At 40.3% G+C, this 24001-nt stretch overlaps 1 long non-coding RNA gene across 1 annotated transcript; it reads right to left on the reverse strand.

Moving 5' to 3' along the window:
* Positions 1-3382: 3382 nt before the first annotated feature.
* Positions 3383-23454, reverse strand: LOC124272097. The gene is made up of 2 exons (XR_006897239.1): positions 23204-23454; positions 3383-3588 (listed from the first exon to the last, which is right to left on the reverse strand). It is a non-coding gene; the product is annotated as an uncharacterized LOC124272097 (long non-coding RNA).
* Between the last annotated feature and the right edge of the window lie 547 nt (positions 23455-24001).

The following is a 24001-nucleotide window of genomic DNA, read 5'->3' on the forward strand; positions in this document are numbered from 1 at the left end:
TACTATAGACATGTTGTGTCGTACGTCGCGGGTTGTAAAATTATGACCATGACTACTGTCGTACTATCGCCACTATCGCCATGTTGTGTCGTACATGTCGTCAGTGTGCAATCGCCACGTTGTGTCTCGTACTATCGCCATATCGTTTCTGGTAAATATAGACATGTTGTGTCGTACATGTCGTGTCGTACTATAGCCACTATGTGTCGTATTATCGCCACTGCCAGTCATACATGTCTTGTTGTACTATCGCCACGTTGTGTCGTACATGTCGTGTCATCGTTTATGGCCATGTTGTGTCGTACATGTCGTGGCAAACTATATGCTCATGTTGTGTCAAATTACTATAGCCATGTTGTGTCGTACATGTCGTGGTTGTACTATAGCGATGTTGTGTCGTACATGTCGTGTCATACTATAGCCATGTTGTGTCGTACATGTCGTGTCAAACTATAGCCATGTTGTGTCGTGTCATACTATCGTGTCGTAAGCGTGTTCATCTCGCAATGTGTCGTACATTGTCGTGTCGATCGTGTCATTACTATCCTCCACGTTGTCGTACATGTCGTCAGACTATCGCCATATCGTGTCGTACTATCGCCATGTTGTGTCGTACATGTCGTGTGTGTACTACTATCTGCCATGTTGTGTCGATACTATACATGTCGTACTATCGCCATGTTGTTGCAATGTCATGCATGGCCACTATGTCATTACTATTGCCGTTGTGTCATGCGTTGTATGTGCGTGCCACATGTCGTGTCTTGTAATTATAGCCATGTTCTGTCGCACATGTCGTGTCAAACTATAGCCATGTTGTGTCGTACATGTCGTGTTGTATCATATTACGTTGTGTCGTACATGCCGTGTCGTACTTATGGCCACTATGTCGTACCGTCACTATTGCCACTATCGCCACGTTGTCGTACATGTCGTGTAATATTATAGCCATCTAGTGTCGTACATGTCGTGTCATACTATATAGCCATGTTGTGTTGTACTATCGCCATGTTGTGTCCTACATATCGTGTCGTACTATGGCCACTATCGCCATGTTGTGTCGTACTATAGCCATGTTGTGTCCTACTATTGCCATGTTGTGTCGCACCATGTCGTCCTTGTACTATCACCATATCGTGTCGTACTATAGCCATGTTCTGTCGTACATGTCGTGTCGTACTATGTCCTCTATGTGTCGCACTATCGCCACTATCGCCATGCTGTGTCATTACATGTCATGTTGTACTATCGCCACGTTGTATCGTACATGTCGTTGCCGTACTATGGCCACGTGTGTCGCACCTATAGCCATGTTGTTTCCTTTTATCGCCATGTTGTGTCGTACATGTCATGTTGTACTATCGCCACGTTGTATCGTACATGTCGTGTCGCACTATCGCCATGTTGTGTCGTACTATCGCCATGTTGTGGTCGCACTATCGCCATGATGTGTTGTACATGTCATGTTGTACTATCGCCACGTTGTGTCGTACATGTCGTGTCGTACTATGGCCACTTCATGTGTCGCACTATAAACATGTTGTGTCGTACTATCGCCATGTTGTGTTGTACATGTCATGTTGTACTATCGCCACGTTGTATCGTACATGTGTCGCACTATAGCCATGTTAGGCCGTACTATCGCCATGATGTGTTGTACATGTCGTGTCATTCTATAGCCATGTAGTGTGTGGTACTATCGCCATGATGTGTCGTACATGTCATGTTGTACTATCGCCACGTTGTATCGTAATTTGTCGTGTCGTACTATGGCCACTATGTGTCGCACTATAGCCATGTTGTTTCCTACTATCGCAATGTTGCGTAGTACATGTCGTGTTGTACTATCTCCATGCTGTGTCGCACATTTCGTGTTGTACTATCGCCATATCGTGTCGTACTATAGCCATGTTCTGTCGTACATGTCGTGTCGTACTATGTCCTCTGTGTGTCGCACTATCGCCACTATCGCCATGCTGTGTCGTACATGTCATGTTGTACTATCGCCACGTTGTATCGTACATGTCGGGTCGTACTATGGCCACTATGTGTCGCACTATAGCCATGTTGTGTCGTACTATCGCCATGATGTGTTGTACATGTCGTCTTGTACTATAGCCATTTTGCGACGTACATGTCGTGTCGTACTATCGCAACGTTTTGTCGTACTATCGCCATATCATGTCTTACTATAGTCATGTTCTGTCGTACATGTCGTGTTGTACTTGATGACCAATTATATGTCGCACTATCGCCACTATCGCCATGCTGTGTCGTACATGTCGTCTTGTACTATCGCCATGCTGTGTCGTACATGTCGTCTTGTACTATCGCCATGCTGTGCCGTACATGTCGTCTTGTACTATCGCCATGCTGTGCCGTACATGTCGTCTTTGTACCATCGCCATGCTGTGTCGTAGATGTCGTCTTGTACCATAACCAGGTTGTGTCATACATGTCGTGTCGTACTATGTCCATGTTGTGTCGTACATGTTGTGTTGTACTATGGCCATGTCGTGTCGTACTATCGCCATATAGTGTCGTGCTATCGCCACTATCTCCATGTTGTGTCGCACTATCGCCATGTTGTGTCGTACCATCGCCATGCTGTGTCTCAATATCGCCATGTTGAGTCGTACTATCGCCATGTTGTGGTCGTACTATCGCCATGTTGTGTCGTACATGTCGTGTCGTATTATGGCCATGTCGTGTCGTACTATCGCCATATCGTGTCGTGCTATCGCCATGTTGTGTCGCACTATCGCCATGTTATGTCGTACCATCGCCATGCTGTGTCTCAATATCGCCATGTGGTGTCGTACTATCGCCATGTTGTGTCGTACATGTTGTGTCGATAAGCCATGTCCCGAAACAGTAGCCTGTCACTGACTTAAACCTGTCTAACAATACGTACACGCCAATAACTTCTTGAAAGGCAGGGCTGTCAAAATAGCTCTGCGCCTTGAATTAAAGACTGGTTTGTCATCTTCTTTGCTATTGACGCTATGGGGACATGCCAAGAGCTATATGTCTCTGTCAGACCATCTTTTTGTCAAAGTAGTAATAGATTATACCAAAACAACAATCAATAAAGGCAGCTTATTGTATTCGATATTGTTTAATTGCTGTGATTCTGACACACCAAGATTCAAGGTGAGTTTATGTATCGTGGATTTTTGTGGAGTGGAGTCTTGGCAACCTGCTTCAGTTGTACTAATACTATACAAGCAGGTTTCATGTATACATACAGTAACATCCACATATCACAGTGAGTGTATTGGACAGGTTTTGTGAGTTACAAGATGCTAATGTACAGTGGGATTCATAAAGCATCACATAATACGTGCTTCAACAAAGGTGGTTCACACTTACAATCTGTTCGGAAGTAGATGTTAACCTCTGCTGACTGTACTTGTGTCTGTAGATCCACCTTCCACCAGGCGGTAGTTTCGTTAACTGCGGTGTGGACTGAATACGTCTCACTCCAGGCTTTAATCACTCCATCTACAGCATTACCAGCAGACTGTGAGGGTTGACGTGTGGTACTCATCCATGCTGGTTTTCCCTGGGCGACATTTTGTCTCACACCTGCAGCAGATACTATATATTGTAATATATTTGGTTACCATCTCCATCTCAGTCTGAATACACAAGACACATATCTGGTGACTTGTGGAGACATATCTGGAGCAGCGACCTAAGTTTAAACAATTATCTGTATGGAGATTTGTCCCTTCCTCGTTCCTGGATCAAATGATCTTGGATTCGAATCCTAGATTCGGGACCTTCTGCAGCATTCAGCTAACACATCGTGATATGACTGAAACACTTCTTTAAGAGGTGCTGGAACACAAACAGCTGTGACGAAAACAAATAATGAGTTCTGTAAACAAATAATGAGTTCCTCAGGTATTATAAATTTCAAATTTCAGTTTAACAAAAATATCTTAGCTTTAAATTGGACAGCACGTCAAGTCATTCGTACGATCCGTTTTTCGAGCCAATTATTAAAAATAATATATAAGCTATGGTCGCTATCTGTGTGATTACAATATTTATTTAGTTGATAAATATTATGTGATTTGCATATGCTATTGATTATTCGATGCATCGGGCAATTAGGACCGACAATATTCTCATGAGTGAGTGAGTGAGTATGGTTTTACGCCACTTTAGCAATATTCCAGCAACATCACGGCGGGGTGACACCAGAAATAGGCTTCACACATTGTACCCATGTGAGGAATCGAACCCGGGTCTTCGGCGTAACGAGGGCGTTTTTACCACCAGGATACCCTCCGTCTGTCAAATCTATGCAATCATACTTAAAGGAAAGCTTCTTGTAATGACGGTATCATACTGTTGGGGATATAGATCCTCTGAGGATAGAATGTCTGATTTTTTTTTAATTTAAACATATTTTATTCATTGAGGGAAAAGCATTGGGCACAAGTTATCCATCTTAATGACGCCCCTCCCAATATTTACAACAATTATACAGAGAACATATACAGGAGAGATCTTGAGTTTGACAATATAACAGATTAGGAAGAACAGAGGATCGTTTAGTTTGCGTCTTTGGCCACGGTAACAAACAATTCCCTGAATTTATATTTGTAGTGCAGGTAACACGAGGACATTTGTAATTTTGGTTGTTATCACATCCATTGACGCTTCGCTGAAGAGATTGAAGAGCGTGGAAGGGTAGGAGTTATCCTGATTAAAGGCGCCACTCACTGGGTTGGTATCACCTTGTTGTTGGATGGTGGCCGCCATCATGTCTTGTGTGTTTTCGGTGTTCTACACTACCCAAAGGAAAACACATCTAGTAAATCTAGCTGTAATGTTGATTGTACCAATGGTTTAGACGACATAGGAGGCACTGAATCCAACAGAGATCCGGATGGTTTTCATTTCGCTGCTGTTCCTTTGATGAGGTGTATGTGCAGTGGTGTTGGTGCCCCTTCTACCTTGTCTATCTCGTGATGATGGCATCATTTCCAGATTGAAATTCAATGAAGCTCAAAATGCTATTGATAGTTGCAGAACATTTTGCTGTATTTGGGAACGTAACTTTCACTTGTCCGCAACTTGCATCAATGTAACTTGCAGCACACAAATCGGGAGCTCTCTCACATACGTCTGAGCCCTGCGGCAATCTTGGACACTATTAACTGACAGACATTTTAACATACACACATGGTGGAAGTCGAGAAATCATGAGATCCCAGAAATGATATCAAGTAGAAAACAAAATATGGAGGAATACAGATAGAAACGTCCACATGGGTATTCCCTTTTGTCATGTGGTCCTTGTGTAAATATTTGAATCTCGCCGATCACCAGCAAAGAGACGTAGTATTCCGTTCTAATATGAAAGTCATTACTGTATATTTTATTTCAAGTTTATTGCCTCAAATTACGTGGTTCCGGGTTTAGTTATAACATTATTATACATGCATACCTTTACCAAACAATGCCTTAGGATTTGAAATTAATGCTTCATTACTAATTATTACGAATAAGTAGTAATAATTCATAATAGGGAGTGGTGCAGGTGCGAATACAGGGATTGCAGAAGAAATTCTGAAATCAATATGATTGGGGCTTAGAGCCCTTGCATCCTTGTCGTACACCTCACGCTTAAAATCGAGTTTTTCGTTGTTGCCAGTCAAGACTCGTACATCAACTTGCTTATTACCCGTGAAGATCCGGATAGATTTGATCATCAGCAACCCATGCTTGTCGTAGGAGATGACAAACGGGATCGAGTGGTCAGACTCACTGACTTGGTTGACGTATCTCCACTGCTTAGAACAATGCTCATGATATTGATCACTGAGCCGTCTAGCCCAGACTCGAGTATTTACAGAGAGCCGTCATATACCTGGAATATTGCTTAGTGCAGCGTAAAACTACACTCACTCAGTCACTCACTTAACTTGATCGTGCAAACTACTGAATACAAAAGGTATCCACAGCAATACAGACACAGACGTGATAAAGTACAAATCTTGACACATGGTCAAAGAGAAACACGAAACCACCTGACTGGTGGAATGTAATATTCCTGTGAGAATCAAAAACGCTTAAGTCTTCCAAAATTAAAATGTAACTAACAATTCAGATGTGACTCAACCCAACAAAAGTACTAGAATCTGTACTTTACAATAGAAAGTGTAATCCAAATATAACATATGTTGCATTTGACCACTTTCCAAATGGCATTGTGCCATCATAGCTTTCGGGCGTGGGCTCATGTGTTTTTTTGTGTATCATACATTTAGTAACACAAAGTCTGACATATGTACACATTATAGGACATAATCTAAATATAATAAATGCAATATTAATTTCTAACACAACATTATTGATATCTTTGAATTTCATATGAAAATGATTATTCACGAAAATTACCGGATTTATAAAAAATATCTCTAGAAAAATGTAATATCTACAATCTATACACATAGTGCATATAAAACTATGAACCTATCAGAAAAGGGTAGACAGGTAGATACTAGTGACTTTGAGTATCATACATTTACTGACAAAAGTGCGACATATTCGAATAAAATAACACAATATGATTAATTGATTAGACCATTCTATCTAATTGGGTCTACAATGATCACACGGAATGCATATAAAGCTATGACGTCATGAGAAAAGAGAGAATGGGTGAAAGGTCGTGTTTTTCAACGTTTCCCAACCCGAAGATGTTAATAGGAGTCGTATCACACCCCGTCTCTCCCCCAACAACTCAGTCTGTTTTCGTTCACGGGGACTATATCTTTGGCGGTTAAGACACACCCATGTTTACACAAGTGTTTACTTTTCATAAGGCCTGCCACAGTGCTTGTCAACGACTTCCATTTATGGTGGTGCTGCAACGCATTGTTTTTCACTAATGAATTCTCAGGTAATTAATTGCTTCGGCACCCATGAAAGGCCACCTCCTCGTGGTGGGTGCTGGGTCACGCTAAGCGCCTTTCAACCCCCCGTTGTGGACCCGGGGGGATATTTTGGTCCACCAACCCGTTTGCCGTGGGTTGCGCCCCTGTGTCGGTGGAGGACGGGATTCTGGTGGTTGAGGGCAAGGGTTCCAGGAACAGCGTTCCTTTGCCCAATACACCACTTCGACCCTTACTTCACCTAGACGGGTGGTTGAATTGGCCCGGTTCAACCAATCGGCTGGTCATGCCAAGCCCTGAGTATTATTGTATTTCACAAAATACTTTTTAACTGGTTTTGATAAAAGTCTTGGCTAAATTATTTATCAATTGAATTTCAAGTGCATCTTCATCAATTTTGTAATTTGCCTAGAGTCATATACCCAGAAGGCGGTGGCTCATGGGCCAATCTGGTAGATTAATTAATTCTTTAATTCTTCTGCTGGCGTATATCATCCGGGTATCCCTGGTGCTGCAAGTCGGAGATCCACTTGTTATTAGCACTGTCTTTATGACACTCCGTGGCGGGTGGGGAGCTCGGATGATGAACCATTATATAAACAACCATGGAGTACCAAACCCCTCAAAACCAAACGTCCACTGGACAACGACGATGAACGACCTTCACTCACTACTGATTACTGGCCACGTTTCCTGGTGCTGGAAAGTCCTGATAAAATGCCCCTGAAATTAAACCCATTTGCTGTATCAAAGGGTATACATGGCATTGCGGGAGACGTCAAAAACATTAAACGTTTACGTTCAGGTGCATTGCTAATTGAATGTAGCAAAAGGCACCAAGCATCAAACCTAATGTCTATTGAATCATTTGTGGGTGTTCCTGTCTCAGTGTCAGCACACAGAACACTGAATACCAGCAAAGGCATTATCAGAGACAGGGAACGCTTGTTGACTGACATGACGGAACTGGATATTGTGTCGGAAATGAAGGACCAAGGAGTTACTTATGTCAAAAGGTTCACTACCCGCAGAAACAATGAGACTATTCAAACTAATACTTATCTGTTTTCGTTCTCAACCCCGAATCCCCCACAGTCAATAAAGGCAGGATATTGTAACATTGCAGTCGATATCTATATTCCAAATCCGTTAAGGTGTTATAGATGCCAAAAATATGGTCATGGTGCAAACACTTGCACAAAGCCAGTAACATGTGGACATTGTAGCGAGACGACTCATGTCACGGAAGACTGCGACAATGTCATTAAAAAGTGCACAAACTGTTCGGGTAGCCATTCTTCTTTTTCAAAAGACTGCAAAATGTGGAAAAACAAATGGACATCAACAGAATTAAATTCACACAAAACATTAGCTTTGCTGATGCAAAAAAAGTTGGTTGAATCTACATTGCCAAACGATACGTATGCATCTGTGACTAAGACACCCTCTGAAATCAGGCCAAAGGTAAATACATCGCCAGTATCCACATCGTCTGTAACTTGCCAAACAGATTTGACTTGGGTCAAAACGAACAAGCCAGAAATTGTCACACCCGTGCGTTCTACGCATACTTCGGAATCATGTATGTCTACACAAACTGCGGAACCACTTCCTCGCACGCCCCAAACACACTCAGAAGCAAATTATGATCGTGATACGTCTTCAGGCGTCTCAAATGTCTCAATCTAACAGTAACGTTCCACCAATCGTCAAAAGCAAAGGCAAACCGAAGCAAGATTCTTTGAAAACAAAGTGGCAGAGCCCCAAAAGGTTCCGATGATAAAGTCAAATTGTATAACAAATACGGATCACTGGAGGACATGGACGTGTCCGAAAACGTCCATTCTAGGGCACATAGCTTGTCGCCCTCGAAAACGGTGCGGGGTAGATCCCCAATTAATCCCCCTAAAAGATAGGTCTATCTACCAATATCGTGCAGTGGAACTGTAGAGGACTCCGGACAAATTTTAATGAAATACAGCTAATTGTCCAAGATTTAACACCATCAGCGTTCTGTCTGCAAGAGACATATCTGAAACAGACAGATAATTTTAACTTACGTCAGTTTGAAGCCTATAATTATTTTTCCCTCCAGGGATAGAGCCACTGGAGGTTCTACTATCCTTATACGACAGAATGTTATTCACAGCCCTGTTACTGTTAATACTACTCTCCAAGCTGTTGCAGTGCGACTTACTCTGGGTGTAGCATTTACGTTATGCTCTCTGTATATTCCGCCTTCATCGAACCTTCAGCTGACTGATCTTCAATCACTCTATGATCAACTCCCAAAGCCATGTGTTATTATGGGTGACCTAAACGGTCACAACCCACTCTGGGGCAGTACTAACACTAATACTAAAGGCAAAATAATTGAAGATTTCATTTCCAATAATGACCTGTGCATATTTAATGATGATTCAAGCACCTATCTGCATCCTGCAACTGGCACTTATTCTTCTAGATTTGTCTCTTGCAGATTCCACCCTCCTGAATGAATTTGATTGGTCTGTTCATAATGACCTTTGTGGAAGTGACCACTTCCCAACTATACTTTCAGAAATAACTCCATCTGATTCTCCATCGTATACAAGATGGAACTTTTCGAAGGCGAACTGGTCTTTATATCAAACTTTATGTAAATCTAAATTGCGACCTGAAGGTTTCAGTGATATAACTGATCCCATTCAGATTTTTGCTGACGTTTTAAATGAAATAGCTGATGAGTGTATACCGAAATCCTCTACAACTCCACATGTACGGAAACCATGGTTTAATACAGACTGTAGACAAGCCAGAAAGGCGAGGAAGAAGGCAGAACATTATTTCCGCCACCATCCAACGGTCCATAATTTAAATAAATTCAAAATACTCAATGCAAAGGCACGTCGTACCTTCAAACAAAACAAACGACAATCTTGGAGGAAATATGTCTCCAATATTAATTCACGCACGCCAATGTCTAAGGTGTGGAACATGGTTCAGAGAATAAAAGGCAAAGGTTCCAAATCTGCTGTTCATCATCTTAAAGATGGTGACAATTTAATAACTGACAAATGCAACATTGCAAATAAAATTGGCGAAACTCTTGCCAAAAATTCATCATCGGCAAATTATGTCCCTGAGTTTCAGAGATATCAGAAACAACGGGAAAAGACGAAACTTAATTTTGACTCGCAAAACGGTGAGGATTATAATGAAGTGTTTTCATTACATGAGCTACATACTGCTCTTGAGCAAGCTCATGACACTGCAGCGGGTGATGACAATATACATTACCAGCTACTGAAACACTTACCGGAACCGTGTCTGATGACACTTTTAGATATCTTTGACAAAATATGGACGTCTGGAGAATTTCCCGCTTCATGGCGTAATGCCATTGTAGTCCCAATACCAAAACCTGGCAAGGATCATACCGATCCGTCTAATTACAGACCAATCTCTAACTAGCTGTGTTTGTAAAACCATGGAACGTATGGTGAATAACAGATTAACTTGGTATCTTGAAACCAATAACCTTATAACAGATATTCAATGTGGTTTCAGGAAAAATCGTAGTACCATTGATCATTTGGTACGATTAGAATCCTTTGTTAAGAATGCTATAGTAAATAAACAACATGCTGTCTCAATTTTCTTTGATCTTGAGAAAGCTTATGATACGACCTGGAAGCATGGCATTTTAAAGGATTTACATGACTTTGGTTTGAGAGGCCGTTTGCCTCTTTTTTATATCACGGTTTTTAAAAGACAGACAATTTCAAGTCCGAGTGGGTTCAACCCTGTCTGACCATTACAATCAGGATCAGGGTGTCCCTCAAGGCAGTATTTTGTCTGTCACTTTATTTAGTATCAAGATCAACAGTTTATCCAAGGTTTTAAACGATTCAATTGATGGATCGCTTTTTGTGGATGATTTTAATATTTCTTGTCGTGGTAAAAATATGCATACCATTGAACGGCAGTTGCAGTTATGTTTAAATAAAATAAATAAATGGTGTCTTGAAAACGGCTTTAAATTTTCCAAGTCCAAAACTAATTGTCTACACTTTTGTAGAAAATATAAGCCGCATAAAGACCCTGAACTATCTTTAAATGGCACTCCCATCAAAGTTGTGAAGGAGGCCAAGTTCTTGGGTCTAATCTTTGACTCTCATTTAACCTTTTTGCCGCATATTAAATCCCTTTAAAGCTAAAATGCCTGAAGGCGCTTGATTTGTTGAAAGTTGTTTCAAACTCAAAGTGGGGAGGAGATCAAGCTACCCTCCTCCACCTATATCGCTCATTGGTCCGCTCGAAACTCGATTATGGCTCCATCGTATATGGTGGAGCCTGCAAAAGCAACCTAAAACTACTTGATTCTGTCCAGCACCAAGGCCTAAGACTTTGTCTTGGGTCTTTTAGAACCTCTCCTGTTGACAGTCTTTACGTCGAGGCAGATGAACCTTCTCTTAACCAACGCCGTATAAAATTATCTTTACAATATATTACGAAATTATATTCTAACGAGACTAATCCTGCATTTCACTGTGTCTTTAATCCCCTTTATGAGGATTTGTATAACAAAAAACTTTCTCTTGTTCCGCCTCTTGGGCTCAGAATTAAGCCATTTATTGCTGCTTCCGGCATTGAGCTGGAAAATATAGCTCCTTCCCGTCTTCTTTCTTCTCCTCCTTGGCAATTGGTTAGGCCACAAGTTGACCTAACATTAACTACATTTAAAAAATCAGAAACAAATGAATTACAGTATAAACAAGAATTTAGTCAATTAAGAAATAAATATAATACATACAAATCCTTATTTACAGATGGGTCCAAGGATGGTGGCGCAGTGGCATGTGCCACTGTCGTTGGATCCAGAACAATATCTTCTAGAATACCCGATAACAGCTCTATATTTACAGCAGAAGCAAACGCCATATTAACGGCTCTTAAATATATTCAACGACATCCTAAACATAAACAGTACATAATCTTTTCCGATTCCCCTTCATGTCTTCAGGCTATTAAAAATATTTCTTGTAAACATCCACTTTTATTAGACATTATTGAATTGTATAATGAGCTTGCTACTGGCCAGTGCGACATCGTCTTTTGTTGGTTACCCAGCCACGTTGGCATTTCTGGGAATACCATGGTTGATCTTGCTGCCAAGGCAGCACTCAACAAATCTGTGACACCACTTCTTATTCCATACTCTGATTATAAAGCTGGCATTAGAACTTACATCCGTGATCTAATGCAGAAGAAGTGGGACGCCCAAGTAGGTATTAATAAGTTACATGCAATAAAACCCTATATTGGTTACACCTACTTGGGTTGTCAGTCCAGATTTGAAGAGGTCATTATATGACGATGTCGCATTGGCCATACCAGATATACTCATGAATATTTATTGAAAGGCGAAGATCCTCCGAGTTTTGTATCCCTTTGTGATGAAAGAATCACAGTCAAGCATGTCTTGCTTGACTGCATTGAATATTCCATCACAAGGATAAGTATTTTAATGTCAAAACATTGAAGGATCTTTTAATAACGTTAGTTCTCATTTAGTTATTGCCTTTTAAAAGACTTAGATTTGTTAACAGATCTGTAAATAGATAAATATTTTATGATTGGAAGTTCGAATTAGTAACACAGATTGTTAGTGGCTGTATCCTCGAGGGGGGTTAAAGTACTGTAAAATTATTGTCCTCCCGAGAGGGTACGTAAGTCCCAAAACATTCAAAGTAAATTTCAACTTTCCATATTTTAATCGTAGAATATGTGTACTTTTAATTTATGGCTAGATTTATCTCAATTGCTAACAGCTGAAGGGATGATGTAAATCCAGCTAGGGCCCATGCAGGAAGCAAATGTACTGTAAGTCCCCATGGTCTCTAGTATGGTGATCTAACTTCAGTTGTTAGCGATCTATAGCCCATTTTTATATTGTGTTGTCCCTCTAGTTAAAATGTTTTAGATTCAATTACTAGTTTTACATGTATATCTGTGATAATCTAGTTATTTTACTGTCCTTCGTCGGCAGAATTTTATCATTTCACTTAAATTGTTGATAGATTTATAACTTGCTTTAGTCACGATATGGCTGAAATATTGCCGATGTGACTTTAAAATCTTAACTCACTCACTCACTCACAGGACAGGTGCCTGATCTTAGAAGAATTTCCGACCAAAACCATCAGATATCGTGTTTGACCAAAAGTTGGACCTGACACGATTACACCGACAACGATGTCCAATGGTGCAACAGGGTACAGGCATGGAACCTGGGGAACGCATGGAACGCGTGTGGTTCAGCGATGAATCGCGTTTCTTCCTGCAACGACGAGATGGGAGACGTTTTAACCGCCAGAGTTAACTGTTTCAACACGACAACACTCGACCCCACACAGCTCGTGTAAACAGGTGCCTATCTCGCCAATACGAACGTCAATGTTCTTGCAAGGCCTTCCAAATCGCCTGATCTGAACCCGATCGAGCATCTATAGGACGAACTTGATCGACGCCACCGCACACGTCATTTGCAGAACTTGCCAACGCCTTACTGGACGAATAGATAAGAATTCCAAAGACTTGTGCAAACCCTTCTAAGGCGGTGTCGAATAGTGACGCCAGGTACTGACCTGAACGCCCCTTGTGGCCACACATGTGCAGTGAGTGAACCTGCCCTGGCAATTATTGGGATGCTTCCTCGTATTCCAACCATACATCTGAGAGAGATAAACCTCTTTCGCCGAATTGTTAATTGTCCAAGTCCTTGAACAGCTAAAGCTGTTGTCCTCTTTCGATTCTTAACCTCCCACCTGAACAACATCATCCCTGAAGTCAAACGCCTCTGTGGACATTACAATGTCTCTAACCCCCTGAACTCTGCATACAACGGTCGGACTGTTTCTAAACATTCCTTGAAACATCTCGCTAAGGAAGCAGAGCACACATCGGAAACCAACTCGCTGAGACAGAGACTTAACGACCACCCTGACCTGAGTGTGTTCTCGCATCTACACAGCTGCTACTCTCCCCACTATCTGTGGGTCCTCAGCAAGTACGACCCAAAACACAGAAGTGAATACTACACCTTGCAAAACACCCATAAAGGCAAGCAGGTGTCCTCGCTGTTACTCTGATCTGAACAATATGGCCTTACGTCTGTTCCAGTCGTGCAGCGACACACGAGTGCTCTCGAGCAGAGAGATCATGTACTTGACGTCTTTGGACCTGACACATATGTGACGCTGGACACTATGGACCCTAGGAGTCAAATTCTAGCTCTCCTTGGCGGACATGAACTTGACATTGACAACAAGTGACTTGCCTTCATTGTTGGACATTTTCTCAGAGTCATTAGTGATTAATAACTCTTCTTTTTACCTCATTAATTTTCCGGCCTGCTTCATGTCGGTAACCTCCCAAAACTAAGACGCCCATATCTCAGACACCTTAAAACAACAACATTTCTGGTTGAGTGCACAACTAATCCCCAAGCTGATGCCTATTTCTCACAAGGGATCAGTCCAGTTGAATCAATAATAAAAGACTTGATTCAGCATATTTATTGAGTTAAAGATACTACTGTGTCAGTTTGGTAATCATACACCTTGAGATTACATCAATAACAATAAATTATTTAATTATATTTAATTATCATAACTATTTCTCAAATCTATTAATAGCACATGATCCACTATAATCCAGATACTATCCAAGATGTAATAAGTGTCCGACTGCCTCCAGGAACTCTGCTTGGTGGGGCAGCCCCAAAGTTTAACTGGGACAGCTTGGCCCTATCTGCATTCTCAATTCTCTTGATGATCTCAATAAATCAAAAATGTTGGGATGTCGGTGGGGAAGAGAAGGTCCTGCTGGACACTGGTTTTCAGGAGCTGGAACAGTCTGGTGTAGGTGGTCTTGTCTATTGGGCAGAAGAGCGTAGACCAGGGTGTAGGTAGTGGAGCCGGTTCTGGCGTGGATAATGTAGACTTGATCCCAGAGGTCAGAGCAGGCAGTGAAGGTACCATCCATGTACATAGTCTCAGCAGTCTGTAGGGTTTCCAGTCGGTTAGCCATCTGATGCCAGGATATGCTGTGACGACACATCACCAGAGTGTGTAGGTCTGCCTTACTTTGTTCCTGTTGTACAGATATCCGTCAAGAAAAATTTGAGTTGTACCCTTCTGTAATATAACAAATTCTACCTTTCGTAGTCCGGGGCGGTGGGGTAGTCTAGTGGTTAAAGCGTTGACTCGTCACGCCGAAGACCCGGGTTCGGTTCCCCACATGGGTACAATGAGTGAAGCCCATTTCTGGTGTTCCCCGCCGTGATGTTGCTGGAATATTGCTAAAAGCGGCGTAAACCCAAACTCAGTCAGTCTGTCAGAGTCGTAGTCCAGCCATACTGCAATAATGACCTAACCTGGGACAGTACTCTCTAACATTAACATCTTTTTCTAACATTTAACAAAAGAAAGTAGTCGATGTAGAATTTGAGTTGCAAAAACATATCATGTATCTTCAAACTGAATACCCCTGTGTGTTGATATCATTTGTTGAAATAAAAACTGTAAGCCGACTTACATTGCATGTTGCATTTATTCTGTGTTTATTGTATATTCTGCCTTCATCAGCTCTTCGGTCAGCTGTTCTGCACACTCTTTATGATCTGCTTCCTAAGCCCTGTGTAATCAGTGGTGATTTAGATATCCACAAAGCACTCTGACATACTAGTAGTACAACATTAAACTCTAAAAGTAACATACCAGAAGATTTTAAATAATGATTTGTGCATTTCAATGATGCTTCCAACACAACCTGCCACAGGAACGTATTACGTTTTTGATTTTTGTTAATTATAGGCTCGAGGCTACTGACTGAGTTTGACTGGTCACTCTACCATGATGGCCTCTGTGGAGGTGACCATTTTCCAACAACACTACCACGGGGGCGTGGTGGGCGAGCTGTCTCAGGCGCCAGGCTGGTGATCCAGCGAGTTTAAGGTGCCGGGATCGAGCCCACCTGTGATCGGGTGTTAAAAACCTTGGAGTCAACTTTGTGTGCAGACTCTTTCAGTGTTGTCACAACCCCTAGTGTACAGTACACAACCCCTAGTGTACAGTACACAACCCCTGGTGTACAGTACACAACCCACAATCCGTTGGTATAAGACCAGATGGTGGCCACATGCATACGTGCAAACACCTAGTTGCGGGTACAGCAACGTGCAGTAAACTTGGACAAAGTACTGTGACAATGTCTCCCAGTCCACCCAGCTGTGAATGGGTATCTCGTAAGAAAGGGAAAGCCACATTAACTTGGTGCGCCAAATGGCTGCACGAGTTGTATGATCCCCAGGGAGATTTAAATACGATGTGCCGTTGAGATGATAACCTCCCAAAACTTAGACGCCCATATCTTAGACAGCTTAAAACAACAACATTTCTGGTTCAGTGCACAACTTATCCTCAAGCTGATGCCTATTTCTTATAATGGATCAGTCCAGTAGAATCAATTAGGCAAGACGTTATGTTCATTCAGCATATTTATCATAAGTTCAACAGAGATACAAAAATAAATAGTAAATAATAAATATGGTGGGTTGATTTCATATTCACTTGAAATTTTGTCATTCTCTATATTTGGCCTTGTAAAATGTCATGTCACTCAGAAATGTTTCTGTTCTCAATATTTTTCATTAATTTGCCGTTAATTAAATTTCTACAAAATTGACCCAGTATCGCATGTGAAACTGTACGAAAATACTATTTTTCAGTTGACAATATTATTAAAACCATTCCTGCTGTCAGAACTCTTTTACTTTGTATTGAAAGAATACATAGCCTTTTCACTCCAGTTATATTTTTGAAGAGTTGATGAGTACAGCTCATAGCAACGGTTGCCAAGGTAACAGGTATTCTAACCCGTTAGTTGGTTGGTTGGTTGGTAAGTTGCTTAGTAAGTTTAGTTACTAAGTTAAATAAATAATTGAACAAATAAATAAATATATGAATCTAAAAAATATAATATACACTAACCCTACCCAAACAAACAGCATTCGGCCATGTATTGACTATAAAACATTCTCACTACTTATTTTAATCCGAAGATCACATACATGCATACATCATATATTCACAACAACATATTCACAAGGCGGGTACACACATGTACAGAGCAAAGGCAAGGAAGGATCTAAAATACACACTAGAGTGAGGATACCATGGAATACAGGTATTCACAATATAGGACAATCATACATCTCCACGACATTTGATCTATGTGTTCAGTAACTGGTATTTCACCTCCAGATAAGAGAGACAGCATTTCATCTTCTGGCAGTAATTCTATTTGTACAGATACATTCACATGAAAAAGATCTAAAAGTTTGGAAAAGAACTGATTCCTGTTGTACATATAATGTTCACAATGTGGAATTATATAACAGTTATAGTCATTACATTTTTAAAATGTTGCTTGAGAATAAATGATTTGTACACAAAATCATCAGGTGAGAGTCCAGGTGATGAAGGAGTAAGCATACACTCCGAACGTCGTGTTATGAAGTTGACATCCATAAATCTTGCTTTTCTTATGCATTCCACTTCTAAATCTCCTTCACTTACACATACTGTACAGTTTCAATTGTTTTATATATTTACAAGCTAGGTCTACTCAGCAGGGAACACTAATTACGACTGTTCCATTTTTTATTTTGTCTGAATTAATCCCCTTCATTAGTGTCTAAGTTATGGCTGTCTAAGAAATGGAGGTCTAAGTTTTTGGAGATAACCGTTGAGATTGTCATCCAATGATCGTGGGAAAGACAAAGCGCTTTAAGAAAGCATTCATGTACATGGGATGGACTATTAGCGCTATATAACCATAATAATACCACTACTTAAACCTGTGACCTCATCTGATGTTACTCCATCATCTGAATGGATTTTTGAAAAAAAGTTAAGTGGCCTTTATAGGAAACTCTACGTGCTGACAAACTTAAACCTGAACTGTTTAATTGATGTTACGGATGATATAAAATGTTTCTTTGATGAACTAAATACCAATGCTGGCGAGTGTATCCCAAAGTCTTATAAATTTCTCATATACGAAAAATCCGAAAAGGAATGGAAATAGCTGAAAATTGTTTCCGTTTCCGACCATCCTAATTTCCACAATCTAAATAAATTCAAGATTTTAAATACCAAATTACCGTGTACATTCATAAAAGTAAAGGCCAATCATATCAAAATTATGTATCCAAATGATCAAAGAAATTGAAAGGCATCTGCTCCATCTTCTAAGAATGCACTCGGTGAAACAGACATTCCCTTCCAAGAATGTACTCGGTGAAACAGTCATTCTCTTCTAAGAATGTACTCGGTGAAACAGTCATTCCCTTCTAAGAATGTACTCGGTGAAACAGTCATTCTCTTCTAAGAATGTACTCGGTGAAACAGTCATTCTCTTCTAAGAATGTACTCGGTGAAACAGTCATTCTCTTCTAAGAATGTACTCGGTGAAACAGTCATTCTCTTCTAAGAAGAATGTACTTCTAAGAATGGTGAAACAGTCATTCTCTTCTAAGAATGTACTCGGTGAAACAGTCATTCTCTTCTAAGAATGTACTCGGTGAAACAGTCATTCTCTTCTAAGAATGTACTCGGTGAAACAGTCATTCTCTTCTAAGAATGTACTCGGTGAAACAGTCATTCTCTTCTAAGAATGTACTCGGTGAAACAGTCATTCTCTTCTAAGAATGTACTCTCGTGAAACAGTCATTCTCTTCTAAGAATGTACTCGGTGAAACAGTCATTCTCATTTCTAAGAATGTACTCGGTGAAACAGTCATTCTCTTCGTAAGAATGTACTCAAGGTGAAACAGTCATTCTCTTCTAAGAATGTACTCGGTGAAACAGTCATTCTCATTCTAAGAATGTACTTCTAAGAATGTATGAAACAGTCATTCTCTTCCAAGAATGTACTCAGTGAAACAGTCATTGAGTCTCTTCATTCATTCTCTTCCAAGAAGTAATGTACTCATTCTCTTAAGAATGTACTCAGTGAAACAGTCATTCTCTTCTAAGAATGTACTCGGTGAAACAGTCATTCTCTTCTAAGAATGTACTCGGTGAAACAGTCATTCTCTTCTAAGAATGTACTCGGTGAAACAGTCACTCGGTGAAACAGTCTCTTCTAAGAATGTACTCGGTGAAACAGTCATTCTTTTCTAAGAATGTACTCTGTGAAACAGTCATTCTCTTCTTAAGAAGTACTCGGTGGAAACAGTCATTCTCTTCTAAGAATGTACTCGGTGAAACAGTCATTCTCTTCTAAGAATGTACTCGGTGAAACAGTCATTCTTTTCGAAGAATGTACTCGGTGAAACAGTGATTCTCTTCTATTAATGTACTCGATGAAACAGTCATTCTCTTCCAAGAATGTACTCGGTGAAACAGTCATTCTCTTCTAAGAATGTACTCGGTGAAACAGTCATTCTCTTCTAAGAATGTACTCGGTGAAACAGTCATTCTCTTCTTAGAATGTACTGAGTGAAACAGTCATTCTCTTCTAAGAATGTACTCGGTGAAACAGTCATTCTCTTCTATGAATGTACCCAAAAAAGAACAGAAAGAAAAGAAAGATATCAAATTCAATTTAGACAATGGAGAATATAATAAATGAAATATTTTCCATTAATGAGCTCCGTGCTGTACTTGAACAGTCTCACGATAGTGCTAGTTTTAAATGATTCAGATAATGAATTGCTGTTTGTGGGTGATTATGATTTTCCTTCTGGCAAACGCATGCATGCTATAGAAGTCAACTCCAATTCAGTCTGAATAGAATTGATAATTGGTGTTTAGAAAATGCAATTAGATTTTTCAAAATCAAATATAACTTGTATCCACTGTTGTCGAAAACATAATACCTTACAAGGACACAGAATATATTTTAGGCGGTACTCTTATTTAAATTGTAAAACAGGTCAAGTTCTTGGGTATTTTTATCAACATTTCATCTGTCAGTCACATATCAAATATTTAAGGTATAAATTCTCAAAGGCACTTGCCATAATAATAGCGGCTCCATCATGTATGGTGGGGCTTGTAAAGAGATATAAAAATGTTTCATTCTATACATCCTCAAGGGCTGAGGCGTTGCCATGGAGCCATTAGAACATCACCGTTTCAGTGAATATAAGGCAGTGGCTGATGAGCCTTCTTTCCTTCAGAGAATATTTCTAAATTCGTTCAGATAAATTCATTGCTGCATATGACTGTGTTTTTAATCCTCGTTATAAAGACATCTACAATAACAAAATTATCACCTACGCCAATTTCTTCAGTAAGAATAACACAATCAAATATTTCTGCAGCAAACATAAACCTTGCAATTATTGCCCCAACTCATAACCTCCAATCAGTATTCGGCTTGTCCCAGAATACACGAGTGGGTCACGAATGAGCCCCAACACAGTTGTTCTCTTCTCCACAATGGCAGTTCGTAAACTAAAGATGTCTAACCAACTTTTTAACCAACAACAATATCATGAATAAAGTAACACGTAATTCACAGATGGATCCAAGGATGGTGGCGCAGTTTCAATTGCAACTATCGTTGTGTCCAGATCAATGTCTTAAAGATTACCGGATGACAACTTTATTTTCACATCAGAGGCTCTAAAATATGCACAAAGAACTTAATTAAGCACTCCTTGTATATTTGCACTGATAGGTTTTCAACACGTACATAAAAACTTCTTGTGGTGACCTTGTCTTCCTCACCCGTATGATCCTTTGACTCATAAAAATGACAAAATAATTGGGATCCATGTTGATTTTATGATGATAATTGCTCATTTTAAAAAAGAACACACTGATTTTCAGACAAAACCATGTCTGTACAAGTATGGCCCCGGAATGTTTAATGTTGAATTTATTGGTGAATGGAAACATTTAAAATGTATTTTACGTGTCTTACACGATTCAAGGTCAATACCCAGTGTAACCTCCATGTGACTGTATGACAACCAGCACTCTCCTCCTCATACCCCCCTATCAGCCTCTGATCCTCTGAAGGGGCAGTCTACGCCATTCCTCGTGTAAAGCAGCTTCCAGTTTGGCCAAGTTCTGTACAGGAGGATCCCTTTGTTGCACACGGCTACCAATCATGTCCCAAATATGCTCCAAAGGGTTGAGATAGGGGCTCATTCAATCGTGAGATATGTCAGGGGGTGCGTAACTAGGTTCTTTGTGTGTATATCAAGAACCAGTCTAAATACCATCAGTTCATCATATGTTCAGATTCCCCCTATTGAAAACAGGTCATGTAAACATCCAAGTTTATTTGCAAATTCTGAGTTACATAATGCCCTTGCCATTGGCAAATACGATAACGATTAGCCTTTCTGTTGGTTATCCAGATATCACCCAGTTGAAATTACTCAATAACTCACCCGTCCACCTACTCGCCCGCTCATCCACTTACTCATGGATCATTCACCCACTCGCTCACTCACCCACTCACCCACTCACATTCAAACACTCACTCACTCTCACTCACTCACTCACATTATCTGTCATAGATGGTGTGGCGACATATCGGGTTGCATGAGGACGTCCCGGTGTGTAGGGTTTATACACACATAGGAAGATCCTGTGACATATTTTCCTACCGAACACTAAGGCGTCGTGAAGTATGTTCAAACAAAGTCCTACGCGTGGTGTTTTGTCTGTATGCAACAGCCTAGCGTAACGCTTGTCTACAAGGAACTGAATATGCATGTTTCACACATGTCAGTTTAACTGCGGTAATAACACGGTTTTATCTTCGACAGCCTATATTTACATAATTTAACGTGAACATGTTCATGACGGTATATTTTGTTTATTGTATATAGCTGTCCACCCAGCTAACAACGTCTCCATACACCAAACACCCCAGTCCTGGTGTCTTTTTATCAGAATTACATCAAGTAACTGTTCTTTTACGTGACGGTTCTAATACACACAATGGCATAGAATGGACGCAGAAAATATATATATTGCGTCCCATAAGGTTTGCATAATAAGATTAATTGTACCTAATTAATTAAAAGGAACAGAAAAAAATACGCAATTATAAACATCATCAAATCTTACAGTAAAGAAATCTACATCGTTGAAACTTTACAGAACCCACGTATATCCTGTATAGAGGAACCTTGAAATTAACAACTGGGGATCCTCCCGATCCCTATTTTAGTGAGTGAGTGTGTTTTTGCGTCGCTTTAATATTCCAGCAATAACACGGCAGCGGGGCCATTTTAGAACGTCAAGGTAGAACCCTTTTCTTAATTAGTCTTGAAAGTTATTGAAATATATGTACTATATAACAATATACGGTTTTCCACAGGTAAAAACACTTATGTCACTTGCACTTTGATAGGGAGAAGCAGTCAAACAAATTTTACCAGTTTAAACACCAATATAACGGGGATACCGTGACATGCGCAGAGTTCTCTCCAACAGCGGTGTGGAAATCATTAGCAGGCAATTTCCACAACAAACCACAGTGAAGAGTTCTGTAAAGTGACAACAAAACATTCCTCTCGGCTTATTTCACACAGAAATATTCACGTGTGACGGTATTGTGAACACCCCTATAAGTATTCACAATAACGTGACACACGTCACACAATAACGACTCGCCAGTGACAGCCAAGCAGGAAGTAATGTCTGGTAGTGAGGCGCGGCGAGTCAGTGTCTCCATACATCGACGTGTGTACATGGAATGAATAGTTTGAGTTTAACTGTGGACGATAGCTGCTTAACTTATGTGTATCTCGACTACAGTTGTCCCTTGAGTCAACTGCGTTAGTGATACCCCGACACTGACAATATGGATAAACTGCCATATAGCATGTAGCGCAGTTGGACGAAATACCACTTTTCAATACTTCATTACAAGACTCTTGTATTCAGTTCTAAACATAATCTACTCAAGCCTCTTTCCTTGATTTACGCGTCACTACTTTGAGCAAGGAAGGGTTTAAAGCATGAAATAATTTAATTTACTCGTACAATGAAGGGTTTATCTTTTGTCAAATGAGATCGCGAGAATAGTCTTTTTCTAATACGACGCCTTCAAACAGGTACTTATATATATATTATATGAAACGAGACTTTACATGCTACAGTGTGATTGCCAGGTATCAGGCCCAAGAGTGGTATCTGGTATTCCGTTCGTTGTCTCAAGAAATATTTCAAGATAACACTAACGAGACCCATGGAAGTTAAAAATATACTGACCTGCTGCAAGACTGAGACTGGCAATCCAAAACACAACACTGGCCCTCACCGCCATTGTGTCACTGCCGCACCGACCAGGAAGAAGACCACATGTATGTATATCTGTTAATTGTGAAGCGGATATTAATGTACAAACCGGACTGCCGTTCCTGACACTAAGCGTCTCAGGTGACAAAAAAGCTATTTGTTGAACTTTTCTGTACATGGACATAAACTAAAGTCAGTAAAAAGAAAACATAATGTTCAAGTTGGCCGATGCGTGTGTCCATCAGATGAAAGCAGTAGATTTGTGTACATATACATTGTGTTATAGATCCTGGGAGTGTATAAGACAAATACTCTCCGATAAAAACGATACATGGAGTGAACTCCCCCTAACTATATGAGATGCCGTGTCAGTCTCGCATGGATCGCTTCTCTATTCATGTTCCTTATACTTTCTTGTTTTGAAATATCTACAGCCTATACATTATCTCCCTTAGTATGTCTTGGGATAAGAATCCAACAATATATTTCTGCTGCTGGCATTGAGTTGGAGAATATATCTCCTTCCCGTCTTCTTTCTTCTCCTCCTTGGCAATAAGTGAGGCCACAACTTGACCTAACACTGACTAAGTCTTAAAAATCAGAAACTAACGAATTACAATATAGACAAGAATATAATCAATGAAAAAGTAAATATTATACATACAAATGCTTGTTTACAGATGGATCCAAGGATGGTGGCGCAGTGGCTTGTGCCACTGTCGTTGGATCCAGAACAATATCTTCTCGATTACCGGATAATAGCTCTATTTT

The sequence above is a fragment of the Haliotis rubra genome, unplaced genomic scaffold (assembly GCF_003918875.1).
Source record: "Haliotis rubra isolate DU_JTF1 unplaced genomic scaffold, ASM391887v1 Scf1661, whole genome shotgun sequence".
In the NCBI taxonomy this organism is placed as follows: Eukaryota; Metazoa; Mollusca; class Gastropoda; order Lepetellida; family Haliotidae; genus Haliotis; species Haliotis rubra.